Source organism: Crocodylus siamensis, chromosome 3 (assembly GCF_052110815.1).
Source record: "Crocodylus siamensis isolate JL-2025a chromosome 3, ASM5211081v1, whole genome shotgun sequence".
Taxonomy (NCBI): Eukaryota; Metazoa; Chordata; order Crocodylia; family Crocodylidae; genus Crocodylus; species Crocodylus siamensis.
In genome coordinates, this window is record NC_143397.1 from 82,514,758 (window position 1) to 82,535,775 (window position 21,018).

The following is a 21,018-nucleotide window of genomic DNA, read 5'->3' on the forward strand; positions in this document are numbered from 1 at the left end:
CTATGATTCTATGAAAGACAGTTTTCTAGCTTTTAAGCATTGTGTTATTATTCCAGTTCCCACTAAAAAGCTCTCCCTCTTCAGTATATTTCAATGTGTGTCTCTATTTCCCACTCTCCTCTCACATAGTACTTCAGTCCTGCTTGACCCAGGCATCATCTCACAGTGGTGTGTCCTGCCGTCCCCTGGGCAGGCAGTAGGGCTGGGGCAGCTCCACACTGGATTGCCTTTCTAGGTAGCCCAGGCATTGGCAACTGCTGGCACCAATCTGTCTTGTGCCTGCTGCAGACTCTCCTGCTCATGCTGAACAGCTGCAACAGCAGCGGGGCTGGTGGGGCAGAAGTATGCTCAGCATAGGGGAAAAATGGCCTCTCCCCCTCAGCACTGCCCAGTGCTTCCTGAAGTAGTTGTATGGAGACCATGCTGGGCTGCCCCACAGCTTCTCTGCACTGCCCCGTGGGCCAGCCTGGAGGCAGTGATGACAGCATAGGGCAGCCCCATGCAGGCTCCACATGGCTGCTGCAGGAAGCGCTGGGAAACAATGAGAGGCAGGGGTCGCTTTTCTCCCATGCTAAGCACACTTCTGCCTCTCTAGCTCTGCTGCTGTTGCAGTTGTTCAGCATGCACAGGTGAGTCTGCGGCAGGTGTGGGGCATGTCAGGCCTGTGCATAGGTTCCTGCAGGTCAGCAGCTACCAACACCTGGGCTGCCTAGAAAGGTAGTCGAGCATGGAGCTTCCTCAGCCTCACCATCTGCCCAGGGGGTACCATGGGCAGGCGATGCGGAGCAGGCATGGGGACAAGACTGAGGCTGTGTGCGCCTCTGGTTGATCCACTCCTGCCAGGGTCAGCCTGGAGCAGGTGCAGGGCATGCTGGGACTGTGTACTGCTGGCAGTGGAGGGAAGGTGCTGCAGGGTACATGGGCTCTGGGCTTGTGCGGGACATAGGCGGGTGCTGGCCAGCTCGGGGGGAGTACATATGGGGGGCGGGCTCCCATGCACATGCCACCATACCCAGAAACCCTCCCCCGCAAACTTCATAGCCACACTCTCCCCCGTACACAATCACACACCCCACAAACACTGCAACCATCCCCCACTTCTCCCCACAAACCCCATACTCACCCACTCATATCCCCCACACCTCTCTTCACCCCTCCCAATATACAAGAGTAAGACTTCATTTTGAGCTATTATGCAATGACCTCTATATACACAGTGCAAACACACTTTTAAAAATAAAATTAAAATATGTTATTGTGGATGTTAGATTTTTAGTATATAATTTGGGTTTTTTTCTGATTCCAAGATGGAAAATCCCCTTCCCAAAAGAAATACTTCTGGGGCAAGGGCAGAGACTAACAGTGACAAAAGGTCAGGGGCTAGGGGGTGAGACTTCCAGTACCAAGATGGCATCCAGGGGGTAGGGCACTTGTCAAAGGGCGGGGCTACCCTTGTGGCCCTTGAAAGCTCACCAAAACTTGCGGAGCAGCCCTTCAGCCAAAATACTTCCCTGCCGCCATCTTAATGGCTTTCAAATGGTGGCAGGTATGCACAATCACCTTTTATTTATGATACTGTTCAGCAGTTTGTTATAGCAGCACAAAGTTGCACACAAGATGCTGGCAGCACAGTAGCCAGTGACTACTGTGCAGTAGCATCACATGGCCAAAAGGGCGATGCAATGCTACTGTGCAGTCAGTGTCAGGAAAAAGCTGTCGGGCAATGCTGCTGCACAGTAACTCTGGCTACTGTGGAGTCATTTAGTGCTTGTATAAACAAGTACTAAATGACTGCACAGTAATGACTGCACAGTCAGTGTCCCATGTTGATACAGACAGTGAAATTACTTCTGAAACACACAACTGCTCCATATCCCATATAAGACAGAAATAATGCTTACTGTGGATGAAATGGCTGATGTACACTGCTGTTTAGAGGTCTGACATGAGGTGTATTCACTATTTTATCCCCTACTTGAGGGCTATTCAACTTCCGGGCAGCTGTATCGGTCATGCAGTCCTGGGGGCTGCACAACACACAGGTCACAGCTGCTTGGTGTATGGGCATCCTTTCTTTCCCAGGATCTCACCCACTGTATGGACAGCCTAGCACACCCCTCTTCTCCCCACCTTCCCCCCCCACACATACATATAGCTTGATTAGCATAGCTTCTCCTGCCACCCATCCTAGCCATGCATGTTTCAAGGGCAGCCCAGCTCTCCCTGTCCCAGGCATGTGCGCTGTGTGGGCTGCCTGCCCCCACCCCTTCTGCCCCCTCTGCACAATATAACCCTCCTCTCCCTCCCTTGCACCCCCAGCTGCAGCTCAGGCCACCTGGCCCCCTTCCCCACCATGCATGCAGCTTGGGCACTCCAGGCTCCTTCAGCTGTGCTGTCCTGCTCCATGGAGCAAAGCCAGAAAGTAGAAGCTGGAGGAAGGTGGGAGAGCCCAAAGAACTCACCGCCCTGCAGAAGCAACAGTCAGGCGGTAGGGGGAGGAAGCAGTGGCAGCCATACCAGGAGTCTACAGGCTGCATGTGGCACATGTATCCAGTGCCATAGCAAGGGTGGGAGGTGAGGGGGGGTCGGGCAGGGTGATTGCCCCAGGTGCAGAAGCAAAGAGGCGCCAACAGGAGCTGCCCAGCAGGACAGAGCTGCAAGCAGCTCATTTTGCGGGTGCGGGGACATGGAGAGGGCAGCTCCCACCACTGCATGCACTTCTGGGTAAGCATGGGGGGAGGCATGTATCCCCTGGATCTGTGCGCGGGATGAGGGTGGGCTGCTGCTGTGGGTTTTGCCATGGGTGGCAAACTTTGTTGCTATGGTACTGCGTGTATCATCAGTTGGACAGCCCTGCTCTACTTGAAGGACAGCTAATACATGTCTATAGACTTTTCATTCCTGATCTGAAGAGGCCCAGTAGGATGAGAAAGAAAAATTAATGGAGAGAACCATGTGTGTGCACTGGAGTGGGGGCACAATTGAGCTCTGCATATTATAACTGTTGGAAAAAACAATAGCAGTCCAGACAAGGAGAGAGTTAAACAGCAACTTATTTTTTCTCAAAGACATAAAACAAATCCTACTCTTCTTAGTACTATATTCAGTGAACTATGTTACACTGAAATCACATTTCTTTTCCGTTCAGTAACGTGACTCAACATGCATGAAAACAGGTAAATGTAGGTATGAAAAAGCATCTTCAAATATGATATTTGGGCAGGAGAATCATGATAGTTGTAAAGATTCTAGGTCACTAGCATGGGGTTATAAACACAATGGGGTAGAAGAAAGACTCTCCTAAAGATCATTGCTACCTTTTATGTTATAACAATAGAGTCTAAAACAAGGCCAAGGCAAGAATATAATTGTGTACTTAAAGACAGTACTACATGTATGCTTAAAGTTAAGTGTATGCTTATCAGCCTTCTGGAATCAAGGGCAGTTTGCTACAATGGCCCCTAATGGGAATATCATTCAAACATTCCATTATTTTCTGGGAACTTTTTAAACTTACTTGTTGAGGTGTCTTAGAGCAAAGATTGCAGTTCCTTCTCAGTTTACTGATGCAAAAATGTCCTTCCTACCTAGTGGAAAATTGACAATTCTGTTAGTAGCATTGTTTCCACTTGTAGAGTAACCTTAACAAATGTCTCCGAATGTCAGCAAATAATGTATGTCAGTGAGCTTTTCTGTCCCCTTAACTTCCACATCTGTAAAATGGAGATAATAATAATTTGGGAGGGTGTTGGTGCCAGACAAGTCATTATAATAATTTATCTTAAATAAAGACATGCCTGATGTACAGACTGTGTGGATCCAGCACATCAAGGAGGGGTGCCAGGTCATTTCTAGTTGAAAGTTTACCAGAAAGCACAGCACCACGGCCCAGGTAATGCATCAGCAACTGGAACCTAATAAAAAGCTCATCAATGCCCTCTGGAACAAAGACAGGTCTCTGAGGAGGCTGCAAGATGATTGAGCTAAAATTTATTAGGATATGATGAGCACTATGGCACTGAAACAGCGAGAGATGAATTCAAGGACACTGCCATTGCTGTTCCTCTTGATGATAATGTGAAATGCACTATCAGACAGAAGTAAAGGCGGCATCACAGTGTGGTCATAGCAGTGAAGATGATCAGGCAATTAATGAACACAGTAACACTACTGTTCTCTGTGAATGGAGTTTAAACATTAAAGTCAGTTGTCAAGGTCTTAAAAAATTAGGAAAATTGAGCTGGTCATCCCACTCATTCAAACAATTGTGCTCCCACGGATGGCAAAAAATTCCCCCAAATTCTCAAAATTCTTGTTCTGTGAACAAGAAACCATAACATGTGATCTGTGCCAAGGGCATGGATATGATGACAATGTTATAGGGTATCTTACTGCAGTAGCAAATTGAATGAAGATTGATTTAAAGAAGTTGGACAGGAATACTAGGAAGAAATTAATGCTGTATCAGATAATAAGCATGATAGGGAAATGCTTGATGTTAATGGGAAAATTGGAAAAAAGGTGATTAAAGCAGCTGACAACATCATGGCACAGGAACATTTAATAATAAAATGTTATATGAGAGATAGGACATAACTGGATCTTGAAACTAAATGATTAATATTGTCCTACTTAGAATAAGGTGTTACACAAATAACATGATAAAAATCGATGGAAAAGAGCTATATGGAGAGTTTCTAGAAAAACCGAAAAAAAGAATATGTCAAATTAGAAGCTGTTTGTCAAAGGAGGCTTAGAAACAGAAACTGAGAGTTTAATTATGACTGCATAGGAGCAGACTCTTTTTGTGAGATGTATTATAAATGGGGTGTTCTGCAAGAAGAATGGCCTATATGTGTAACAGAAGTATTGCTACTACACTTCTGCCACCATGCCAAAAATGCAATAAAGTTTGATCTGAGTTTTTGGTCAAAGGCTGGCTAGGGTATACTTTTATCTGAGCCTACTGTTATCTGAGTATAATTTTACTGGGGCCAGAGGCAGACCCACAGCAGCTTCCTGCCTCCCCACTCCACTTCCCCTGCAATTCTGCTCCTCCTGCCACCGCCCGCCCCTTACTGTCAGGCAAAGCTTAGATCTTCCTCAGGCTGGGTTCCCTCCTGGGCACAGAGCACATAGAAACTCTGTCCCCTCCCCAGGCAATCAGTAGCACTGACACTGCTGTGTGTCCCAGCAGGGGCTGAGCTACCATATGCTGTGGTCTGGGAGGGAACAGAGTTGAGGCAGCATCTGACAGTGGGGATGGGGGACAGAAATACTGCTTACTGTGGACAGGGGGGCAGGCAGGGGAAAGAGACAGAGATTGTGGAGGGCAAAAGCTGCAAGGAGCTGGGGGTGGGGGGTGCTATGGTGAGAGAAATAAGGCTGCAGGGGGAAGAAGTGGGTGAAGGCAGTGGCAAGGGGGGCACCTGAACAACACCCCTCCCCCCTCGCCACTATTTTCCCTGCTGTAGCAGTGGGAAAGGGATGAATTTAAGACAACCGTCTGATAATTAGGTTTTGTACCTAGAAAATTATAACAATTTCCAATTTCTAAATTTTTCATATATAGAATCCAATTATTGGGGGGGAGGGTCTTAAATTCAGGGTTGACTTAGATATGAGTAAATAGGGTAGTTTGGTTTCATTGACACTCAAACAATCAATGAGTACATTAAAGATTTTTTGCTTTTTGATTTAATAGGCTTTCAGTAGATTAAGATCTCATTGAATTATTGATGATGTGAAACAGGATAGGAAACTGTGAGGCAGCCCTGAGGGAATTCACGTTGCCACTGCCACAGCAGCCTGTGTTCAAGGAGCTTGTTGTGAAGCTGCAGCAGCCCATGCCACCATCAGAACTGTGGCAGTTCCTGTATAGGAAAGTGAGTGCTTGCTTTCCTCCCTTGTGTCATCTAGGGCACTGAATTTTTAAATTGTGCCTTTGCCCACTGCAGATTGTAGTTCTGCTATGTGAAACATACAGCAGAAAGCCAGAAACTCTCATTTCTTTATATACAAAGAGAAAATAGCATGGAAGGGAAGTGGATATGGTTGAAATTTTGAGGGGGATCAATCTGTGGACTACAGTTGACCAGGCCATTGAAATCATTTAGCTGCCACTGAACCCTTAGTAGGATCAAACAATAGGAAGGAATGCCTAGAACAAGTGCAACGTTTGTGCCAAGCACAAATTAAGAACTCTGACAGCTGTGCAGCAAAGAATAAATAAAATACATACATCCTCACCAAAGTAAGGTTGATGGGAAACAGGAAGGTGGTAGGGGGGAAGCACTCTGATGACTTTGACTTTAAGGCAAATGCCACCAGATGTTGTCATATGCAAAAAGTGATCACATTCACAACTATTTACAGTATGTCCAGTGTGTGCATGGAGGAATTATTTCTGCAAGCCCAAATCCCAGAAGTTGTAGAGATGGAACAAAACAAAGCACTTGGAAACAGGAAAAAACAAAGCCTCACTTCAAGTTTGGCTAGAGCTGAGCAGCTTCCCTTCCTTGTTTCCTCTCCACCCCTGACTGCCTCTTTTCTGCCTAAAGGAAAATAACTTAGTTTCTTCTACACAATTCCTCCTGCAGTAATAATAAACCACAGAGGAGTACATGTCTAATGTAAATAAAAATCTATTCTTTCTAATAAGTTAGTTTTAATGAAAAAAATGTTTCAAGCACAAATCTCTTTGATTAACAGGAAGGAGCTGTACTGTTGGCAGCAGAAGAGTGACTTTCTAGTTTTTCTATCAGCTCTGGTCTATTCTAGTCTACAGAGAATCTGCATAAATTAAATGCTTCATCATGCACACGTTCATGTACACAGACATGCGCATACATACACACATACCCCTTTACAATCTTGAGCTGCAGCTCACCCAGGCCAATGAACTTTCTACCAAAGCAAATCAAATACTGCTTCTACTTTATTATCCCAGTTTTCTACACCCAATTACTTGAATCTGCTTTGATTTCTTTGTATAAGTAAGGACATGTTTGATGTATTAGATCTGATTTCAGTCATTGGTGTAACTGCCCCAGAACCACTCCCTGGACCAAATTCAAATGAAAAAGAAAAAAAGGACTGGGAGGGACTTAGAGAAGGAATGACAAAATATGATTATTTTAATGTACTGTTTAGATGGTGAGTGTGGAACTAGTGTTATCTGCCAACTTCTGGATTTAGGGAAGCTTTCCTTCATCTCTAGAATTTCTGATCTCTAGTGAATGGAATGGTCAACCTCTGTCCTCACTTACACTCATTCAGCCTTATTAGCCAATAGGGTTGTCTAACTGTTTCTGACATATACTTTGGCTTGCTCTTGTATTTAGCCTTGGTTTCTACAGTTTAATCTCAAGGAAAAACAATGATCTACCATCTCTTTTGCAAAGGAAATCTCAGTTGTCTTTTCAGCTTTCTTGGAAATTTGACTGTTAAAAGGTGTTGAGAAAGAAGCTTTTAATAGGGTTTTTTTTTAACTCCATATTGATCCTTCTGTTTCATCATCTGTCAATCAAATTCTCATTAGTATGCTAAATGTTTTGCCAAAATTCACCACAACTGCACAAAGAAGGTTTTTCTAGAACAAGATGATTGAAGAGTTGAGAAAGACAGAGTGAGAATGCTTGATTCTCTAATCTTCCTTTGTATATGGCTTTTACAGTGTTTGATTTTCTCGTCTTATTTTTTTTACTAGGCTTTAAATTATTTTCAAACTATAAACAAATAAAGATTAGTAAAATCAAACATTCTGACTCTCTCTCTCTGTCTCGCCCTGTGTTAACATGCTGGCCAGTTTCATAATGAAAAGTTTATTTCTAAATAAGGCAAAAACTCGCTCACCACATGAGTTGGAACAAAAAAAAAGTTGCTGTTGCTGTTATGCACATATGTTAGCAAACTGCATTACAGCCCAGCAGGGTCTCCAAGGCAAAAAAGGTTTTCTTAGGGCCTTGCACATGGGAGACTTAGCACATGTTTTATCTGAGATCATGGTAAGCATGATCCATATTAAAAAGTTAGAACATGTTCTGAGCAGTTGCATGAACATACTTACTATGATCTCAACCTGATTTGGACAAGGTTGGAGACACCTTGCAGCCCCCCCCCCCCCCCCCCCACTGTGCCCAGCACTGCCCAGCCTGGATATTCTGGGTGTGCCCAGATGAGCACAGATGTGCAATATGCAGCACCGTAGACCTGTTTGCGGCACCACACACACTGCATGTGCAGGTGTTCCCTGTGTTGCTACTTTGCAGCATGGGGGGTGGGGATGGAGCTGAACCTAGGAGATCTCAGGGTCAAAAAACCCATGCCTAAAAAATGTGGAATGTTGCATGTGGCAGCAGTGTGCACCACCCAAAACTGGAGCCTGGCTGCCTGGAGCCATGCTCCAGCTGCTGGTGCCATGCTCCAGCTGCAAGCACCAGGCTAGCTGATGCAGCATCACCACGGCTGCAGCTCCCAGAGGCCCCCAGCACAGTCACTGGCCCCAGCCTCCCCTACCCCACCCACAGAACACACATGGCACAGGCATTCTCCAGGGATAAATAGTAGCGGCACTGCTACTTGTCCCCTGGGAAACGCATGTTCCCGCTTGTGGAGACACACCCTCTGAGGCAAGCCTGGCAGCAGGCAGACGGAGGCAGAGGTAACAAAGCCCAGGAGAGAATGCTGCTCCTGCCACTGGATCCTGCTGGTGCCAGGACAGCAAATGCTCGTATTATTTCTGTGGAGTGGTCTGACAATATTTACTTAATCTGGAGCTACTTCTTGTGCAAAAAGTCATAACTTTCCTATGATAGTGCATATGTAGCACGTTTTACTGCTCGAACGTGCAACTGCTTGCATTTTAAGTGCAGTTAACATGTCCTAAATGTAATATGTGTCATGGCCATTAGTGATGGAAGGACAACTGGCTGCTGATAGTCATATAATCATGTTCTTTTGATTGGCAGGAAGGTAGCTTATACTGTGAAAATCCATCAGTTATTTTCCCCTGAAGCATCATAACCAGAAATAGGAAACGGACCCTTCTTCCACTCCCTTTGAAGACACTCATGATTACCTTGGATGAATGATAAATATATGCAATTACATATCCTTTTCTTCTCCAAGGTATACAACTGCAGTCTATCATCTTCACAAAATAAGCATGTAGGGCGAAATCATGACCTTATTGGAATCAATGGATATAGTGCCATGGAATTCATTGGGTCCAAAATTACATCCCTGAATTGTAGCTGTAGAATAAGAGTATATCACTAACAAACAACAGAGGCTTAATGATGTGGTTGGGCACCTATGGCAGCTGACACATGCAGGGACAGTGGTGACTTCTGGTTGGCACCACCACCGCGCACACTACTGTGCAGCTGCATCAACAGCCCTTTTTTTTCACCCCACTCTCCAAGTCAGCACCTAGGGGGACGACCCTAGTTGCCCCACCATAGTTATGCCACTGATGGACACTAGGCTTTATGTATGTAGATCAGTGAGTTTCAATCTGGGTACTATGAGATCCTTCTCAGAGTGTTGCAGGGTGCTGTACAATATTAGCACTGTGTTTGCACAGATACACGTGATTCACAAGATAAGCCAGAGGTTTCAAATACGAATCCATAGTTTCAAAAACAATCTATATGGTCTTTCACAGTTCTTTGCAACAGTAGAATTGCAGAATAATAACAACTGCAACAAGTTGTGTTGTTGAAAAAGCATAAGTAAAAGCTAAGACCTGACCCTTCCAAGGGCTGCTTTGAGTCTAAAAAGTTTGAGAACCACTGACAGATTAAGAGGAGGTAGATAGATACTCAGCTATTAAATGGTCATGCAGTTATAAGGTGAAAAAGGAGACGTATCTTACACTAAATTAGAGCCAAACACACCTTTTAAACTAATAAATCTCAGTGAAGTCACCTTTGATTTCTTTGGGCTTTGGATATGGTCTTATAGAGTCAGTCGAACCCAGATGCTTCACAAGGTTAGATTCCTCCCCCTTCTGTGAAGATGTGGATTTGTGAAGAGCCAGGATACAGACAAGCATAGTAAACAGCTGCATGGGACCATGGAGGTGGTCCATCTGTTTGCTATGGCTTTCACTTCAAAAGGTACAGTTTTTCTGATCAGTTGCATGGGGTCACTGATGACACGTTTTGGAGTAAAAGCTGCAGCAAACCTATTCAACAACTTGCTGTGAATTAAACAGGTGTGAATAGCAACAACTTGCTATGAATCAACTGAATCTGAAAAACCCAGCTTCTGCTCGATACAAGTCTGTTCATCATGAGTCCTCTGTTCCTTTTTTCTGTTAGATTCTTGCTAGAAAAATTCAGGAGAACCAGAGGTAACTTGGCAACCTTCTCATGTATTCTGTAGTGTCTTTGGATGAAGGGGAGGAAGGGATGTTGGGGGGGAGGGGAAAAGTTTGATATTTTCTTTCTACTACCTCATTATCAGAATGTGAAGGACCGTAGTGTGATCACATCTTTGTGTAATCTCATCTCTTATGTTTCCCAGTCTGACGCATCATGTACCTGGTGCAGGGCACAAAGGGGAGTCTTGGTATGCTGCTCATTTAAAATCAATTAGCCAAATGATTTAATGGTTTAACTGATTTTAAATTATTAAAAACTGACGATGTTATGAATTCCAAAAATGGGGAGCATAAACTCTAACTAGCAATTATTCTGGTCTTAAGTAATAGTTGCAAGTAGTTTGGTTTTCAAACTATGGAGATAACACGCAGCGAAATAAGGCCCTGAACCAAGAAAGATTAAGTAATGCACATGCTTAACATTATGCATGTGAATCATCTTGTTGATTTCTAACTACAAAGGACCCATCTATTAGAGTCACTGATGTGTTGGTGGGAATTTTTAGTAGGTCTTGGGGACTCCAGGATAATATTCTATCACCCATTTAAAAGAAGGGTTGAGGTGATATCACTTCTTTAGATGGCTTGTGCTGTCTCTGGATATTGTGATAACTGAAAAGTGGGTATTAACTTTGTCAGAAAGGGAATTTATCCTACAGGCTTCTTAAAACGGTTCTGAAGAGCACATATTTTACCTTTGCAATATGTATCCTATTGCAGCGTGTCAGATTATCAGGCATTTAAAAAACACCATGGCAATCTTCCCTCCTAGAGTACTTAAGCACACACAGACCAAATCACATGAGCTAAACACTGTGCTATGCTATATTATGAATATACTTACAACATTTTCCAGGAACAAAATATAAATGCTTGCAATGATGTGCTCTTAACACAGGCTTGTTGCAATGTAGTGCTTTTTCTCTTTTTGATTATGACCATGGTAAAGCCCTAGGCAGATTGTCACAACAAAGGGAGACCATTTTTGCAGGGATACTTGTTTAAGCATTGGCAATACATCATTGATTAATACTTGGTTCGCATACTTAAGGGGGGTGATATACGTTTAGAGGGCACTTAAAATATTTCCTCAGGTGCAAGGGCTGAGATGGCAGGTCTGAGCAGCTATTGTTAAACTGGGAATAGATTCTTTCAGCTGGCTTGAGCCTCTCAGGGGAGCAGGAAATGTGAAATGCTTATTTGCATGAGGTAGGGCATGCTGGGCTAAATGTTACTGAGTAAACATTCATGCCATCCCTTTGGTTCCAGTAGTGTGGGGAGGTAGGAACAAGGGCAGAATTTGGTGCACTTTAATGTGTATCACTTTGTGCATAAATCTGGAACTTCATTGTTCTTCCCCTCTGCCCAACAAATTGTTTCTTTTGCTGTTTTAATTCCAGCTAACTTATTTTTGGCTAGAGTGCAGTGGGAAGCTCTCCAGCCTGTTTCCATTGCTTTTTTTCCTCTCTCTCTATGCTGGCAGTTACAGCTGTCATGACTTCATAACTATGAAACAGTAATGTAGGCAGGAGTAACAGGGCCTGGATTGTATTTGTCTGGAAGTAGGTACAAAGTGGTGAAAGCAACCTCTGTGCTGCTTGACCTTATGCTGTATTATTTTTGAAAATGGCTTTTATCATGCGCACAAATCACTTCATCTGCTTAACTCCTTTCTAACTACTATGGCTAATGGCTTGAGTGGATACTAGTCTCTGAGCAACAAAAATGCTCCTGCACCAAGATTACAACATAAGACGGGTTATATAAGCACAAAAGTGAGCACCTCTGCTGAAATCCTGGCCTTGATGAAATCAGTAGCAAAGCTCCTCCTGATCTTAGTAGGCCCTTATAGCCATTTTTCTGTATATTATATATACTAATGGGACACTGTGAAGGCAAGGGATCTATGTGCAGGTGCAGATTGATTGCACTTATTCTTTTATTAAATATACAGACACATTCTGAGAAGTAATGGAAATAAATGATTTTTAAAAATGCTTAACAGTCTTCAGCGTGGTCTCTAAACAACTCCAGTATGAGACAGTTTTGATTTAGATCCAAAGCTCCAGCTGAGATCTCATGTGCACACACACCAATTATTTTGATATCACATTACATTCAAAGACTAGATCCATACAGCTACCAGAACTGGGGTTGACTGAGGAGAAAGCGAGACTCTAAGACTTAAACTGTGACTATTTGAAATACACCAACAAAAAACCAGTCATAGTAGGTTGTGCAGCTCCTCATATTCCCCACTCCCCTTTCTTGTATTGCATGCTTGGATCAACCGGCAAATGATTAATAGTACTGATACTTACAGCAGTATAACTAAGGGGTGTGGGACACAACTGGGGCATGGGCTGTGGGTGTTGACTTGTGGGGGGTCATAACAATAGCAGCTGCCACCACTGCTCTCCTGACTGTTGTGCTGCTGCCAGCAGCTTGACCATGCCTGCTGCCTTGTATACTGGCAACCAGAGCACAGATCTGCCCAGTTACACATATGGATGCTTAAACTGCTATTAGCTTTGTGGTTAATGCTACTCTATGATGTGGCAGCGCACATCTTTCTTAGAGCTGCAGTTTCAGCCTGTCTGTAGACTCCACCAGATATCAAGGTGCTGGTTTCTAGCTGGCTCCTATCTTGAAACTTAGCTTTTTTATAATATGCATTAAGTCAGGGGCAATGCATAGGGGGTGGACACGGATGCACATGCACCCCCTGAACATGGTGGTGCACCCCCTACAAAGAGGCGCCACCGACAATGTCAGTGGCACATGCAGGCAGTCACCGCTCACCACCCTACCACCAACACTGCCAAAGGCATCTGTGGGCTATCTGTGCTCATCACTGGCCGCACCAATGTTGCTGGTGGCATCTGCAGATGGTCACTGACCCATGGTCAGCGCTCACCAGCTCCGACCTCCTCCCACCACCAATGAGCCAGCAGTGTCTGCGGGAGCTCCCACTTACCGCCACCACTCTCCCGCTGCCACCATGCCCCCTCCACTTCCATGCCCCCCATAGCTGCTGGGGGCACTGGTTGTTCATGCATTAGGTGCTTCCTTTTTAAAGGAAAGTTTACATTTGCTAGGGTAAGAAAGGTTATATTTTGCCCCATTCTTTCCACATTTTGGAAAACTGTGTTTGTTTATTTATTTTATTGATGACAGTCTCTATCTCATATATGTACCTACCCACTTATCTGTTTTAATGCTTCTTTTCCTACAAACAGGGCACATCTATACATGCAATTAATGCACATTGTACACAAATAAACTTTGGAGCTTATTGCTCCAGATTTTTTTGGTTTTGGGCATGACATTTGAATGTGTGCCCAGTAGCAAAAAATTCCAGAGTATATTGTTGCGGAGTCTATTCATGCACAGCATGTGGAGACTGGTCAGAGAAGCCTGGGCTGCCAGGGGACCCGGAGGTCAGCCTGCCAGCCTAGGGCTGCTCAGACGGGGCTCCACATGCTGTGGAGGGGCTGGCTGTGGCACAAAGGTGCTTCAGCATGGTGGCTACCTGCTGGCTAACTCCACACAGAAGCACCCTGGGCATTTATACACATGTTCCAGGAGTGCAGGGAGAGTCACATATATCAGTGTGCCTGGAGAATCATGTGTATCACTATCCTCACCTTGAAAAATGGTGGCAGGGGTGCTGTAAAGCTCATCCAACAAGCTTTAGTTAAAGTGCCCCCACTGCCATGCTTCAGTGCAGGGATGCTGATATATGTGACGCCAGAGTGCAGTAATTTCCACCCACCAGCAGACTCAATTAATTGAATCTGACATGCTGTAATTACAGTGCATCAGAGCAGCCTCCTTGCATGTGTATAGGTGCCCCCGGTGCTCCAGCCAGCTGGAGAAGCATCCACATGTGTGCTGCTGCACATGAAAAAACTCTAGAGCAGGGGTTTGTAAATACAAGCCCTACCATGCTGAGGAATTTATTAGTTTTGTGTGCCCTAATAGGGGCGCATGTGTAGTTGCTGAGACATTTACTGCACAGTTAATTAGTCAACTGCACAGTAAACATCTCATGTATGTGCACCCACATTTGCTTTTCAGAAAGGTAATGTTAGTCAGTATGTAATAGATTATATAAGGTTGCATATATCTGCAACAGTGTAAGAATGAAGAAAACAAAGGCCAACTCTGATTCTTGAAAAGAAGGCAAATAACCCATCAGGATGATACCTATCACATCTATAAACTGAGCTTGATTTACACCAAGACTGAGGGTTGTATTAAGTCAAGTAGCTCAAGGAAGATGGGTACGAGTAAAATAAAGCATGGATGGCTCTCCCTCTTTTGTTCTCTCGTCTTTAAAAACAATCCCATAAACAGCAAAGACATCCTCACTGGACTAGCAATAGCAATTAGGGAAACGTTGGCCTGTCCACACTATATTAATAGCTTGAATTACTGCATGATATCATCCTGAACTGTTGTTCTGGCATTTGGAGTTCACATTTTACCTGACAGTAGTCAGAAGGCTTTCATTTTTGTTTTCTTTTCATGTTGATATACAATAGCTATCTCTGGACTTTGCTCCCCTGTGCTTTTGTCAAATGCTCTAGAAAGTGTGTCTGCAACCACCAATTTTTTTTCAGGTTTGTATTTGACTGGAAGCATGGTGCACCCACATAATTCATTCCATATGTTAATCAGGGTACGAATGGACATGAACTAAGGTTGGATTCAACCTTGTAACTGGGGATATAGATAAATCTACTAATTGTACCAATATCAGAGGATTTCTATAGAGGCTGTTACAATACAGTTATTATGTTGGTATGATTCTGTAGTGATACAAATGTAACAAAACTACTCTAAGTTTAATTCTGCCTCATTCAAGGTCAAGGGTATGGTGCTTTAGTTAACGCATTGCTATAGGATCATACAGACAGAAGAGTTGAAGTTTGCTTCTCAGCAGTAGCTCACCTTCCCCTTTTAAGACAGGTTGAATGTTTGTTTGAGCATATCCTTAGATGCAAATTCATGCCATAATTCTGGAATCAAATATGTGCAGTCTTACTGAATTTTAAACATGTGAGGACAGAATTTGGCCCCCTGTAAATAAGTAATGTAGAGAGAGCCAAAGTTGATCCTGAAATATGCCTCATTCAGTGATTTACTCTATCATGAATTAAAATCTGAACTATAAAAATATTGTTTTAAAGAGAGATCATTACTTGAACATCTAGATTTTCACTTTGTTTCGATGTACCACTATAGGCAATCAGACCAAAGGACTTAAATAAAAGAAATGTTAGTCCTGAGATGACCTTATTAAACATTATATACAAAAATCCTTCTTAATATTTCTTTTTAATACTTATTCTAGATTACAACTCCCTTGGTTGAAGAACACTTTCTATAGCTATAATGTGCTGATTTTACAGTTACTGAAGAACCCACATAACAGCAGGAGTGAGGTTTTACAGGCACCATAATAATGACCAAGCTATTAAACATCAAGCAGTAGCATTTTTTTGGCCTAACCTGAGAGCTCCCTAGGGAGAAGCCATAAAATACAGTCCAGTACAAGATGTCACCCACATGGGCCAGATTTAGTTTATGGATAAAATTTTAAGTGATTAACACTGATGTTTAATATCTGCTAACAGCATGATTGCATACTTGACCAACATAAGAAAACAGGATCAAATCCTTATTTATGAATGTACAGTATGAATCAGCCCAAAAGGAAATACTTGTAAAGTCAACCACTGGATGGTTTACCAATATGGAAATAACCTAAGTTGATTCCAAGTGCCAAACTCCTTGTTTATAACAAATGGAGAATATGGGGGAAAATATGAGAAGGTGGGGAAGAAAGAGAGCATTTCCTTTTGACAGATTGGAGCTACTTGGGACACTTTGGTTCAGGGATTTAGCTGGGAGATCCAATCACTAGCCCAACAAGAGAGAGAAAGAATGAATCAGTATGAGCCAAGAGTCATTTCCAGATACAAGCTGCTTGCAGTTGGTCTGGCAAATGGTTTCTTCAGCCAAATCACAAATTTTATATGCCTTGCAGGCTTCTCCAGTTCCCTCAGGGGTGGAAGTATAGTAAGCTGCAGTGTGCCACAGGAGAGATGGAGTAGTAGAGAATTCTGATGTTCAATATGTGAAAAGGCAACTTATGTGATGCATCATCTCAATTAGTTACATAGGATATATTACTCAGGGCCTGGATTTACGGCAATACCTATAAAACCATGTGCAGTGCATTGGGCAGTTGCTGAGATTGTGGAATTTTCCTCCCAGATGAATAAAAATTACCAAGAAACAACTGCCCTATTTATTTTCATTATATGTGCTTCTGAAAAAAAATTGAGAACTAAGGAGCTCAACAAAGTACTATTGCAAGCTTCTTTACACATATACCTAAATCTCTTCCTGCTGTTTAAAATGTTAATTTCCTAAGCTTGTGCTAGAAGCATTATTTACCAGCCTTGCAACCTTGCCACAACCCATCAGGCAAAGAATACAATGATGAAGAAAATTAAATGAAAAGAATCCAGCAAACGTATTTTACTTGACAGAGAAAAATATACCGGCCATCACAAGTAAATAAGTATAATTTTCTAAGGAACCTCTTTAGAATGGGGTAAATTGAGGCATGGTATTGTTAAGTGTCTTTAAAGTTAAGCCAAGCTGTAAAGTCAGAAATAAAAATTTAATCCAGGAGTCCTTGACAAAAGGTCTAATGCTATAACTACTAAACATCTCCTATCTCACATGCATCTGCTTGATGTAGACATATCATGGTTCTTAAATGGTTAAGCTTATACTTGTTACTATATATATTATGATAGACCATTCTTTATGGCTCCTCCAGAGATTTGTATAGATAGCGCTCTCAGCTTCTATTAGTGTTTTCAATCTGAAGCTTTCCTTTTTTATATAGTGTATTCCTTTTCTCCCCTTTGCTGATGTGTTTGACTTACCACTTCATCAGCTAGCACACTAAAACACACACACTAAAACACACGGGGGGGAAGAGAGAGAGAGAGAGAGAATACAAAGTAAAATGACGGCATTCAAATCAAACTGAATCAGGAGGTAGATGATAAACACAACATAGTTTCCATTGCTTAACTCACTGTTTTAATGAACTCTTCTGCCAACGTATTTCCATACTGTGCTTCTTCCCTAAGTAACATCTGGAAAGGCAAAGATCACAGATACTGTCATTTAGCCATGATGTAAAGACAACCAACCCCACACCTGTCATATTAGGGAGAAAGAAAAGAAAGATACCTTCACTGCGTATTCTGTGTTAAGCTAGAAAACAGCCATTGACCAAACTCAAGCCTCATTTCCTTCACTTAATATACTCCAGGCAATGACTGGTACTTAAAATCTCCCATTACTACCACTTAGTCTTTTTACATGCTTTTTTATTTGCTCAGTCATTTCACAGAAGATAAATCACAAACTAGCAATACTGATAACGCAAAATTGCTTCTTAGATGTTCAGGATAGCTCCTTGCAGGACTGTCACTGACATAGCATGCTGTTGTCCTGCATATATGTAAGTGAACTCACATGCTAAGGATCAAAGTATTGCTGAACTAAAATAGCAGTTCAAAAAAACCTGCTTAGAAATACTGCTTTTTAACATCACAGTTATTTAAAATGATTTAATATGAGGCACATGTGAGAACTGTATTTTTAATGACAAGAAGCTAACATTTATATGTCCTGAAAGGAATATACTATTTGTCACCAGCTTCATCTTGGGCTTGTATCATCTCATTGATTCAATGTAGAGGTCTCAAAATCCGATGGAAATTTATTCTATTAGTTTCTATTCATTTCTATGGGTTCTTGCAATCAGGCAGCTGCCTGGCAGACTGAGTTTCTTACAATTCCCAAGAATCCTTCCCCTGATAGTATTGTCAGAACCTGTATTTCCCCAGAGAAGTTGAAGAGAAGACCTGGGTTATACTGCAGTCTTTGGATGTTAAGTGGGTATTGATATTACATTACATTTAACAGAAGATTTTGTAAAATCACTGAATTTAAATCAATTTTTGCCTATGGAGGGAGTGCCAGAGAGTGCCCAAACTCACTGACCCATTGTGAGTGTCTAAACCAATTAACCTATTGGTTAAGGACAGTACATGCTTTCCTTTCTAGGAATACTGCATTATAAGGGAGTCACAGAAGGACACATGCTGTCCTTTATCCCCTTGGAACCCAGTAGGATGAAACACCTTATTTTCACTAGGGTTTCAGAGTAAAAAAGACACATACTATATAGATGGGCTAATTAATACTTGATTGATGAAATCTAGAGATGAATTTGGTGCAAGAAGTCAGGCTAAACTGACTTAATCCTTTTTTGGGGGTTCTGTTTGTAGGTCAAGTATTAGAGCAATAGTTACAAAAAATGATAGAAAAAGCTAGTTTTCCTTATCCTCTGAACCTGCCCTATTAGAAAATGTAGCAGTGGTTAGAGTTTGGTGTGTAACACAAACTCTTTGCCATTCACCCATAGCCATCTTTTAAATAGGATGGTGCTTCATTTTGCTTTAATCATTCATGACAGGCTCTGGAGACCTGTCTTAAATCCCTCTGAAGCTGATGAGAGTTCTAAGTCTGCTGGTTCAACAGCATTTTCATTAATGCTATTCTGTACGTCCAGTAACTAGTTACAAAAGCTAAGGGTTCTTAGAAGATGACAGGTTCTTAGAGAGTTGACACTCGCAAAAGTTAGAAGGAACTCCCTCCTCCTTTTAAAAATGTCTGTCACCATGACATATGCTTCCCAGACTTATTCTCCCTCTTTTAAACAAATGACAGACAACATAACATTTGTGAAGCTGAAAAACTGACAAGACGTGAGTCCTATTTCGGGTTGTGTCCTTATTAATGAATCAATTTTGCAACTGCCTTTAGAAATCCAAAACATTAGTTTAATCAAACTAAAGATAGTTGGAAGGATTTTCTTTTAAATGAATGGCAAAAAACTTAAGAGCCGCTAAGCACCGATTGTCTTACTGAAGGCTCCTTTCAAGCCAAAAAAGAAATGTCATACTCTCATTTTAAAGTAGCTGTGTTGTATGTGTTAGAAAATGGCCCAAAGGATCCTAAATCATTGAGGTAGTTCTGAAAATTGTTGCCATGGCCTTCTTTCTTCCCTTCGCCTTTTTTTGTCTATTTAGATATTAAACTCTTCCTATTCTGTGTAATTTCTTGAACAATGACATTTTGATTGTTATTGGAGCCTATAAATACTACATCAATGTGCATAATAATAGTGATATAACGTGGAGGCAACTCCTGTGTGATTTGCAAAAACAGCAAATGAGCAAATGAATGGGCATCTGAAGGAAATATGACAGGTTAGAGGAAGAATATGGCCTTACTCTTGGGGAATGACCACAGAGTTTCAAAGACGGTAATCAGAATGGACTCTCTATGCTTTTCTTTAGAGAGAAGACAAATCATTGCAATGAATTAACATGCATTACTTATATACAAGGCCTATTTTTTCTCTTTCTTACACCAATGTAAATCTGAGTAATTCCCACCAGGCTAGCTTCAGTGTAAGTGGGAGAAGAATCAAATCTAAAATCTTATGATTTGAAACAGTGTCTCTGAAGGATAAAAAGAAGTCCAAGAACACACAGAACTGCATGTCCTGCCAAGTAGTGTTTTCTTGGTTTGTAATGCATAACTCTCTGCTATAATATAACAAGACAACTTCCCAGCGACATTAAAGCTGTGAGAAAAAAGCTTGTCTTCACAAACATTTTTTCTTTCTTGTTTGGTAGGTTATTTGTTTCTTCTTTTTTCTCCCACCAGCCCTTGTGGAGCCAAATCTATGACTTGCTGTGGGGTCAATGGAATTCGAGCATACTCGGTACCTTGCAAGAGATGTTCAGCAACTTGAAGGTCTAGGCTCTGTGTTACAACTTCTGGAGGGGCTCTGCTCTGTAGTTATCATAAGATTACTGTTCTGCCCAAGTTCACTAGCCTTATGTACTTAATCATCATTCCTACTGGGATCCCACTGCATAGGAGAGCTCTACAACACATACACTTATGATATGCATATCTTTTTTTTCCTGTAATTTATTTCTTGTACCATCAGTCTCTGAAATGATGAACACAAATCAAGTCACAAAAATTTACTGAGACAAGAGTAGACATACAGGCTTAGAGGCCTATGAAATTGCCATGCGACAGGTTGACAATGTTCTTTGGATAAATCTGATATCTTTTATTAGACCAACTAAAATCTTAGTTGGCCTAATAAAAGATATTGAATTTACCCAAATAACCTTGTCTGCCTATGTCCTTAGACCAACATGGCTACAACCTATACCCCTGAAACATGTCAAAGGTTACATGAAACAGAATTTACCAGCTGGTTTTCCCAAAACAGAGCTGATGCCATACTAAGCAGCCAAAGATAGGCAATGGAATGGAAAACTAAAAAAGCTATCCAAGACTCAAGGTCCACTAGAATGTATAATTTCTTCACATGTTAATTGTTTTCAAATCATATATATTTCTGGCTTCTGGCAGATTTTGATACAAGGCAGGAGACTGTGTAACTGCAAAAGTTTTACTGAAGTCCTAACCACCTTTGTGGTTTG

General features: G+C 42.1%; 1 long non-coding RNA gene across 1 annotated transcript in view; it reads right to left on the minus strand.

Annotated features, from left to right (window-relative positions):
* Window positions 1-17,711, minus strand: part of LOC149868463 (uncharacterized) — a 118,391-nt gene extending 100,680 nt beyond the window's left edge. The window contains exons 1-2 of the long non-coding RNA XR_016441257.1: window positions 17,669-17,711; window positions 17,512-17,571 (exon numbers count right to left, since the gene is read on the minus strand). This is a non-coding gene — a long non-coding RNA (uncharacterized LOC149868463). The remainder of the gene's footprint in view (window positions 1-17,511; window positions 17,572-17,668) is intronic.
* Between the last annotated feature and the right edge of the window lie 3,307 nt (window positions 17,712-21,018).